Consider the following 10,587-nt stretch of genomic DNA (forward strand, 5'->3'; position numbering starts at 1 on the left):
TATCACCGATGCTCGCTAAGGTTTCCATTTGTGAAAATCTGGGCAATTCAAGAAAGTGATGGGAACGACACAGCAACGGATAGGGCAGGCGAGGGGCTACATGTTGGGCTGCATCTCAAGTTCCCAGGTCCCACTATTAAGCCACAATAGCGGCAAGAGTGGCCCCCCCCCCTCCCAACAACTTTTACTTCTGAAAAGCCCTCATTAGCAATGCATACCTTAGCTAAGCACCACACTACCTCCAACAAAGCACAATCACTGCCTGCATGACACTCCGCTGCCACTTCTCCTGGGTTACATGCTGCCCAACCCCCCCCCCCCCGCACGACCCAGTGTCCACAGCGCACACCAAACTGTCCCTGCGCAGCCTTCAGCTGCCCTCATGCCACGCCACACTCATGTCTATTTATAAGTGCGTCTGCCATGAGGAGGAACCGCAGGCACACACTGCAGAGGGTTGGCACGGCTAGGCAGCGACCCTCTTTAAAAGGGGCGGGGCGATAGCCCACAATGCTGTACAGAAGCACTGAGAAATCCAATCCTGTGCCACCTCCATCAGGAGCTGCACACGTGGGCATAGCAAGGGGGAACCTATGTGCCACACACTATTCATTGTGTCAAGGTGTCTGCATGCCCCAGTCAGACCGCGTTTTTTTATAAATAGTCACAGGCAGGTACAACTCGGCAATGGGAATTCCGTGTGCACCCACAGCATGGGTGGCTCCCTGGAACCCACCGGCTGTACATTAATGTATTCCATTGCAGTGCCCATCACAGCTGAGGTAACGTCCAATTAAATGCAGGTGGGCTTCGGCCCACACTGCATGCCCCAGTCAGACTGGGGTTCTTTAGAAGTGGACACATGCAGTTACAACTCCGTGTGGACCCACAGCATGGGTGGGTGCTAGGAAGCCACCGGCGGTACATAAATATATCCCATTGCATTGCCCATCACAGCTGAGGTAATGTCATGTTTAATGCAAGTGGGCTTCGGCCCACACTGCATGCCCCAGTCAGACTGGGGCTCTTTAGAAGTGGACACATGTAGTTACAACTCCGTGTGGACCCACAGCATGGGTGGCTCCCTGGAACCCACTGGCGATACATAAATATATCCCATTGCAGTGCCCAACACAGCTGATGTAACGTCAGCTTTTATGCAGGTGGGCAAAAAATTAATTGGATTACACTGTAGGCGAGGGCCCCAAAAAATTGGTGTACCAACAGTACTAATGTACGTCCGACAAATTGCTCATGCCCAACCAAGAGGGCAGGTGAAACCCATTAATCGCTTTGGTTAATGTGGCTTAATTTGTAACTAGGCCTGGAGGCAGCCCAGTTAAAATAAAAATTGGTTCAGGTGAAAGTATCAACGCTTTAATGAGCATTGAAACGTATAAAAATTGTTCACAAAAATTATATGACTGAGCCTTGTGGGCCTAAGAAAAATTGCCTGTTCGGCGTGATTACGTGAGGTTTCAGGAGGAGGAGCAGGAGGAGGAGGATGAATATTATACACAGATTGATGAAGCTAAAAGGTCCACGTTTTTGATGGTGATAGAGAACAATGCTTCCATCCGCGGGTGCAGCCTACGTATTGTTTAGGTATCGCTGCTGTCCGCTGGTGGAGAAGAGAAGTCTGGGGAAATCTAGGCTTTGTTCATCTTGATGAGTGTAAGCCTGTCGGCACTGTCGGTTGACAGGCGGGTACGCTTATCTGTGATGATTCCCCAGCCGCACTAAACACCCTCTCTGACAAGACGCTAGCCGCAGGACAAGCAAGCACCTCCAGGGCATACAGCGCGAGTTCAGGCCACGTGTCCAGCTTCGACACCCAGTAGTTGTAGGTGGCAGAGGCGTCAGGGAGGACGGTCGTGCGATCGGCTACGTACTCCCTCACCATTCTTTTACAGTGCTCCCGCCGACTCAGCCTTGACTGGGGAGCGGTGACACAGTCTTGCTGGGGAGCCATAAAGCTGTCCAGGGCCTTAAAGACTGTTGTACTGCCTGTGCTGTACATGCTGCTCGATCTCCGCACCTCCCCTGCTACCTGGCCCTCGGAACTGCGCCTTCTGCCACTAGTGCTGTCGGATGGGAATTTTACCATCAGCTTGTCTGCCAGGGTCCTGTGGTATAGCAACACTCTCGAACCCCTTTCCTCTTCGGGAATGAGAGTGGAAAGGTTCTCCTTATACCATGGGTCGAGCAGTGTGTACACCCAGTAATCCGTAGTGGCCAGAATGCGTGCAACGCGAGGGTCACGAGAAAGGCATCCTAACATGAAGTCAGCCATGTGTGCCAGGGTACCTGTACGCAACACATGGCTGTCTTCACTAGGAAGATCACTTTCAGGATCCTCCTCCTCCTCCTCCTCAGGCCATACACGCTGAAAGGATGACAGGCAAGCAGCATGGGTACCGTCAGCAGTGGGCCAAGCTGTCTCTTCCCCCTCCTCCTCATCCTCCTCATGCTCCTCCTCCTCCTCCTGAACGCACTGAGATATAGACAGGAGGGTGCTCTGACTATCCAGCGACATACTGTCTTCCCCCGGCTCTGTTTCCGAGCGCAAAGCGTCTGCCTTTATGCTTTGCAGGGAACTTCTCAAGATGCATAGCAGAGGAATGGTAACGCTAATGATTGCAGCATCGCCGCTCACCACCTGGGTAGACTGCTCAAAGTTTCGAAGGACCTGGCAGATGTCTGCCAACCAGGCCCACTCTTCTGAAAATAATTGAGGAGGCTGACTCCCACTGCGCCGCCCATGTTGGAGTTGGTATTCCACTATAGCTCTACGCTGCTCATAGAGCCTGGCCAACATGTGGAGCGTAGAGTTCCACCGTGTGGGCACGTCGCACAGCAGTCGGTGCACTAGCAGATTAAACCGATGTTGCAGGGTGCGCAGGGTGGCAGCGTTCGTGTGGGACTTGCGGAAATGTGTGCAGAGCCGGCGCACCTTTCCGAGCAGGTCTGACAAGCGTGGGTAGCTTTTCAGAAAGCGCTGAACTACCAAATTAAAGATGTGGGCCAGGCATGGCACGTGCGTGAGGCTGCTGAGCTGCAGAGCCGCCACCAGGTTACGGCCGTTGTCACACACGACCATGCCCGGTTGGAGGCTCAGCGGCGCAAGCCAGCGGTCGGTCTGCTCTGTCAGACCCTGCAGCAGTTTGTGGGCCGTGTGCCTCTTATCTCCTAAGCTGAGTAGTTTCAGCATGGCCTGCTGACGCTTGCCCACCGCTGTGCTGCCATGACACGCGACACCGACTGCTGGCGACGTGCTGCTGCTGACACATCTTGATTGCGAGACAGAGGTTGCGTTGGAGGAGGAGGAGGAGGAGGGTGGTTTAGTGGAGGAAGCATACACCGCCGCAGATACCAGCACCGAGCTAGGGCCCGCAATTCTGGGGGTGGGTAGGACGTGAGCGGTCCCAGGCTCTGACTCTGTCCCAGCCTCCACTAAATTCACCCAATGTGCCATCAGGGAAATGTAGTGGCCCTGCCCGCCTGTGCTTGTCCACGTGTCCGTTGTTAAGTGGACCTTGGCAGTAACCGCGTTGGTGAGGGCGCGTACAATGTTGCGGGAGACGTGGTCGTGCAGGGCTGGGACAGCACATCGGGAAAAGTAGTGGCGACTGGGAACTGAGTAGCGCGGGGCCGCCGCCGCCGCCATCATACTTTTGAAGGACTCCGTTTCCACAACCCTATACGGCAGCATCTCAAGGCTGATAAATTTGGCTATGTGGACGGTTAACGCTTGAGCGTGCGGGTGCGTGGCGGCGTACTTGCGCTTGCGCTCAAACACTTGCGCTAGCGACGGCTGGACGGTGCAGTGCGAGACATTGCTGGATTGGGCCGAGGACAGCGGAGGTGAGGGTGTGGGTGCAGGCCAGGAGACGGTAGTGCCTGTGTCCTTAGAGGGGGGTTGGATCTCAGTGGCAGGTTGGGGCACAGGGGGAGAGGCAGCGGTGGAAACCGGAGGCGGTGAACGGCCTTCGTCCCACCTTGTGGGGTGCTTGGCCATCATATGTCTGCGCATGCTGGTGGTGGTGAGGCTGTTGGTGGTGGCTCCCCGGCTGATCTTGGCGCGACAAAGGTTGCACACCACTGTTCGTCGGTCGTCAGGCGTCTCTGAAAAACTGCCAGACCTTAGATCACCTTGGCCTGTGCAGGGTGGCATGGCGTGAGGGTGCGCTTTGGGAAACAGTTGGTGGATTATTCGGTCTGGCCCTGCCTCTACCCCTGGCCACCGCACTGCCTCTTGCAACCTGCCCTGCTGCTGCCCTTGCCTCCCCCTCTGAAGACCTGTCCTGAGTAGGCGTTGCAAACCAGGTGGGGTCAGTCACCTCATCGTCCTCCTGCTCTTCCTCCGAATCCTCTGTGCGCTCCTCCCTCGGACTTACTGCCCTTACTACTACCTCACCGATAGACAACTGTGTCTCATCGTCATCGTCCTCCTCACCCACTGAAAGGTCTTGAGACAGTTGCTGGAAGTCCCCAGCCTCATCCCCCGGACCCCGGGAACTTTCCAATGGTTGGGCATCAGTGACGATAAACTCCTCTGGTGGGAGAGGAACCACTGCTGCCCAATCTGAGCAGGAGCCCGAGAACAGTTCCTGGGAGTCTTCCCGTTCCTCAGAATGTCTCATTTTCATGGAGGGAGGAGGCTGGGAGGAAGGAGGAGCAGCAGACAGAGGATTCGGATTTGCAGCAGTGGACGGCGCAGAACTGTGGGTGGACGATAGGTTGCTCGAAGCACTTTCTGCCATCCACGACAGGACCTGCTCACACTGCTCATTTTCTAATAAAGGTCTCCCGCGTGGACCCATTAATTGTGCGATGAATGTGGGGACGCCAGAAACGTGCCTCTCTCCTAATCACGCAGCAGTCGGCTGCGATACACCTGGATCAGGAGTTCGGCCTGTGCCCACACCCTCACTTGGCCCTCCGCGTCCTCGGCCGCGTCCACGTCCTCTAGGCCTACCCCTACCCCTCAGCATGCTGTATTACCAGTGATTTGATTTCCCAGGCAGGAAATAAATTGGCGCAAGCCTGCTGTTAAACGTAGCTGGCTGCGTATGATTTCTTTACGTTCTCCACCCACCACACACGTACCCAGAACGCTGAGGACTGTCAGAGGCAGGCCAAATAGAATTTTTTCCCTTTTTTTTCAAGGAAAGGCCCACTGCGTATATTCAATCAATAATAAATATGTCTTCTGGCCCTGCAAATGTGTCACAGAACTGCAGGGTTGCAGAGTTATTAACTACAGCAGAGCAGTGATTTCCCAGGCAGGAAATAAATTGGCGCAAGCCTGCTGTTAAACGTAGCTGGCTGCGTATGATTTCTTTACGTTCTCCACCCACCACACACGTACCCAGAACGCTGAGGACTGTCAGAGGCAGGCCAAATAGAATGTTTTCCCTTTTTTTTCAAGGAAAGGCCCACTGCGTATATTCAATCAATAATAAATATGTCTTCTGGCCCTGCAAATGTGTCACAGAACTGCAGGGTTGCAGAGTTATTAACTACAGCAGAGCAGTGATTTCCCAGGCAGGAAATAAATTGGCGCAAGCCTGCTGTTAAACTTAGCTGGCTGCGTATGATTTTTGTTTACGTTCTCCACCCACCACACACGTACCCAGAACGCTGAGGACTGTCAGAGGCAGGCCAAATAGAATGTTTTCCCTTTTTTTTCAAGGAAAGACCCACTGTGTATATTCAATCAATAATAAATATGTCTTCTGACCCTGCAAATGTGTCACAGAACTGCAGGGTTGCAGAGTTATTAACTACAGCAGAGCGGTGATTTTTCGCAAGCAGGAAATAAATTGGCGCAAGCCTGCAGGCCAAATAGAATGTTTTCCCTTTTTTTTCAAGGAAAGGCCCACTGCGTATATTCAATCAATAATAAATATGTCTTCTGGCCCTGCAAATGTGTCACAGAACTGCAGGGTTGCAGAGTTATTAACTACAGCAGAGCGGTGATTTTTCCCAGGCAGGAAATAAATTGGCGCAAGCCTGCTGTTAAACGTAACTGGCTGCGTATGATTTCTTTACGTTCTCCACCCACCACACACGTACCCAGAACGCTGAGGACTGTCAGAGGCAATCAATAATATATGTCTTCTGGCCCTGCCTACACAATTCTGTCCCTGTAGTATTACTGCAGGGTGCAATGCTCTGCACAGCCGATTTTGAAAAAAAAAAAAAATGCAACACTGCTAACAGCAGCCTGCACAGTACTGCACACGGTTAAATGTGGCCCTAAGAAGGACCGTTGGGGTTCTTGAAGCCTACACTCACTCCTAACACTCTCCCTGCCTAACCACCACTTCTGTCCCTGTAGTATTACTGCAGGGCGCAATGCTCTGCACAGCCGATTTTGAAAAAAAAAAAAAGGGCAACACTGCTAACAGCAGCCTCCACACTACTGCACACGGATAGATGTGGCCCTAAGAAGGACCGTTGGGGTTCTTGAAGCCTACACTCACTCCTAACACTCTCCCTGCCTAACCACCACTTCTGTCCCTGTAGTATTACTGCATGGCGCAATGCTCTGCACAGCCGATTTTGAAAAAAAAAAAAAAGGGCAACACTGCTAACAGCAGCCTCCACACTACTGCACATGGATAGATGTGGCCCTAGAAAGGACCGTTGGGGTTCTTGAAGCCTACACTCACTCCTAACACTCTCCCTACAGCAGCTCCGGCACCAGCAGCACTTTCCCTCAGCTAACTCACAAGGCATCTGAGGCGAGCCGCGGGAGGGGCCGACTTTTATACTCGGGTGACATCTGATCTCCCCAGCCACTCACAGCAGGGGGGTGGTATAGGGCTTGAACGTCACAGGGGGAAGTTGTAATGCCTTCCCTGTCTTTCAATTGGCCAGAAAAGCGCGCTAACGTCTCAGAGAGGAGAGTGAAAGTAACCCGAACACCGCGTGGTGCTTGTTAAGAGTAACGAACATCCCGAACACCCTAATATTCGCCCGAGCATCAAGCTCGGACGAGTACGTTCGCTCATCTCTAGTCTTGAAATGTCCCAATGTAGAAAACATCAAAATATTGGTGCTAGATATAACACAGCAGGCATATTGTATAACTACTATAAATGCATATGTGTACATTGCAAAAGTCCTAACAGATCACATAGTCAGGGCATAAGGAGTTTATCAATATTAGGTAAAGTTGACCCTGCCCTGAAGCAAAACAGCAGATGCCAAGCCTGGTGCAGAAGACACCAATACTGTGTATTCTAGGTATACATGGCATGTCTTTTCATAAACAGCCCTTTTTGTACCTAATGAGCTCTTTAATTTTGGCTATGAATTGTTCAATATTTGCAGAGGGATATTGCATCCAGTGTGCAACCAAGTACCTCCATCCCTGATCGTGGATACAGAAAATACCCAAGGTTTCATGGCCGTGAAAGGAATCTCTCATGAGATCTAATACACCTTTTGGGTGTGCAGAGTTACAAATATTACATGTCCTATAGATCGGGGCAATTACCCCATGGCAATAGAGTCGAACAAATTTATGAGCACTCCCAAATATTAGGCATTAGATGTGCAGGAAAGACTTAGGTCTTTTTTCTTTTTGTTTTGTTTTTTTGTATCCTTTTTTTGTTCTTGTCATGTGAAGCATGCATTAAAGCAATGTTTCCAGTATTGCAGGAAGTTTTAATTTTTCTTTCTTAGTTAAAGCTCTAATTAAAAATTTGATAGCTTTTAAATTGTATTTACTTTGTACAGACAGGTTGGCAAGAAGTAATGAACAGACAGACTAAGGCTGCCTGTCCACGGGCGTAGCGGCATCCTTCGGCAGATCTCCGCAGTGGGAGCAGTCGCCCGGGATCGGGAGCCGGCAGATGGATCTCCGGTGTCAGCCTATCTGACAGATAGACTGACCTGGAGAATCGCTGCCATTCGGAGTATGCTGCAAATCGCTGGCCGCAAGCAGAGAATCACAATGATTTTCTGCTTCTGGACACGAGGCCAGCGCTTTCCATAGCAACGCTATGGGAAGCTTCAGATGGCGTGATCGCTGCCAATTTACCGCCGGCGAAATCACACCCATGGACAGTAAACACTGAAGTAGCTTTCCGTCTTCACCACTGTGGACACCACCGGCAAAATCTTTTTTTTTTTTTTTTTAACAACTTAAATTTATTTTTAAGGACAAATTGAAGAACAAAATGGACTGGGATGGTGGAGGCTTCAAATGTACCACCCTCTATGTTGTCCATATGCCCCAATAGGACATGTGCACATTGGTGGTCTATATGGGACAAACCCTTTAAGTTAAAAGCAGTTAAATAGTCTCAAAGTTGCTTGCTACTATTTACCCACAATGTTTTCTTCTTATTTTAATAAATCCTAGATAAACCCCAGAAGAGAAGTTCATTGGACTCATGTTAAAGCAGACGCCTGCAGACTTGCCCTGATCTGGAAGTATGGTGGCATTTATATGGATACTGATGTGATTTCAATTCGACCCATTCCTGAGGACAACTTTCTAATTGCTGAACATGACAGACGTGCTAGCAACGGTATTTTTGGCCTCTCTCCATACCATAAATTATCATGGGAGTTCATGGAAAACTTTGTACAAAATTATATAGGAGCATTATGGGGACACCAAGGACCAGGCGTCTTTACACGTGTCGTAAATAAGTATTGTGGTATTCCACAGTTTAACTCCGTGGATGACCTTAAGTGTACAAATGTCTCCTACCTTCATCCTGAACGATTCTTTCCCATTTGGTATCCATCTTGGAAAAAATACTATGAGGTTTGGAAAGTCTTACCAACTTTTAAACCTCTTATGCTCTTCATCTCTGGAACTTTATGAATGGTGAAAGGAAACCCATGGTGGTTGGAAGTAACACACTGATAGAGCATCTCTATAGGCAATACTGTCCCTCCACCTATGAAAAAATATTACATAATGTAATTAGTCACCAATAAACTTTATTATACCAAGTGACCTCATAATGTAACTGTTGGTTTTATTAGCATAACACAATGCAATGTGTTTTGTATCGATGAGAAAAAAGTGCCCTTGAAAAATCAAATGAGGATGGAAGTTTAATACAATCTGAAGCTATTAAAAGCAGAGTGTCCTTGTATTGGTGCCTTGAGGGTTTCCTGGAGCCCATATTTATCCATTGTATCCACATCCCATACACTTATAAACAGTAGCTAATGTATGTGGATGTCACATTATGTATTCATTTGTAACTACTAAACTTTGTAATGATTAGTTACTTTTCTACTGCCTGGGTGTTGCCTCCTGTGATTGGACTACCATATACTTCCTTGTCTTACTTTGCACTATTAATAAAGTTAAGATGTCCTACATAGGGGAATACTACCCTGGTGCCCTGGACACGCCTACTGCAACGTCAGCACCCCCCCCCCCCCCCAACGGAGCAACGTTTGTTTACTCTCTTGGAAATTTATATTAAGGGTAATCAAGGTACGCATATATTTTTTCTGCGGTTTCTGTTTAAAAATCAAAGTCGTTACACTATTAAGTGTTCCCAGAATGAACCCATTAGAATAACAAGTGAACCATTTTGTTCAGCTATTGGTCTAGAAAAATACAAATTCTGGGTAGGAATGACCATTTGATTGAATTAGTGAGCTCCTGAGGGAATAGAGAACCCCTGAGGGGAAGTGGCAGTTACCAAGTTAACTGTACTTTATAACTTTGTATACATCTCCTCCTTCTTCTCTCTTATGTGTACACTGTGGGCCACTATCCTGAAACCCACTAATATGTAATACACAACACACAGGACACCCCTTGATCAGGGACTGTTCCTGGTAATAAATTCTCATCATTGAGGATACGTGAGGGGCTCTTACTTCAGGCCCTCTTGAGCTCTTAATGTTCACTGCTCAGTGCTACAGAATAGCATAACAGGTCCTGGGGTTGTTTGGTTATTTGTGTTTGTCCAGCCTCACGTTTTAATGGTAATTAATAGAGATGAACGAACCTACTCGCTTCGAGTAATTACTCGATAGAGCACTGCGATTTTCGAGTACTTCAGTACTCGGGTGAAAAGATTCGGGGGGCGCCGGGGGCGGCGTGGCGGCGCGGGGGGGTAGCAGCGGGGAACAGGTAGGAGCCCTCTCTCTCTCTCTCCCCCCCCCCCACTCCCCGCTGCAACCCCCCACTCACCCACGGCGCCCACCCGAATCTTTTCGCCCGAGTACGGAAGTACTCGAAAATCGCTGTGCTCGGGCGAAAAAGGGGCGTGGACGAGTAGGCACGCTCATCTCTAGTAATTAATAAAAAATTGACTATTTTAATTTTACATCTTTCTGTGAAGGGTATTAATAAAGTTAACAATGAGCTGGTCCCTCAGAAAGAGGACAATAGTGACTTCACACACAGTCTCTTGTTCTTTCTCGGATGATGATGGCTAATTAATTTGGACACATGAGAAAACTCAGATAGTGGTACACGTCTTTTAAACGACTGCACGAGCGCTGACATCACCACTAAGGTTGTCGGCGCTCGTACAGAGCATTCAAACTGAAACACTTGCTGTAAGCTTTTCGTCCACTTCTCGCTTAGCACTT

The 10,587-nt window shown here is 49.4% G+C and overlaps 1 pseudogene; it reads left to right on the top strand.

Moving 5' to 3' along the window:
* The window catches only part of LOC136610040 (alpha-1,4-N-acetylglucosaminyltransferase-like), a 28,560-nt pseudogene extending 19,479 nt beyond the window's left edge, over positions 1 to 9,081 (top strand).
* The last annotated feature ends 1,506 nt before the right edge of the window (positions 9,082 to 10,587 follow it).

Source organism: Eleutherodactylus coqui, chromosome 1, assembly GCF_035609145.1.
Source record: "Eleutherodactylus coqui strain aEleCoq1 chromosome 1, aEleCoq1.hap1, whole genome shotgun sequence".
In the NCBI taxonomy this organism is placed as follows: Eukaryota; Metazoa; Chordata; class Amphibia; order Anura; family Eleutherodactylidae; genus Eleutherodactylus; species Eleutherodactylus coqui.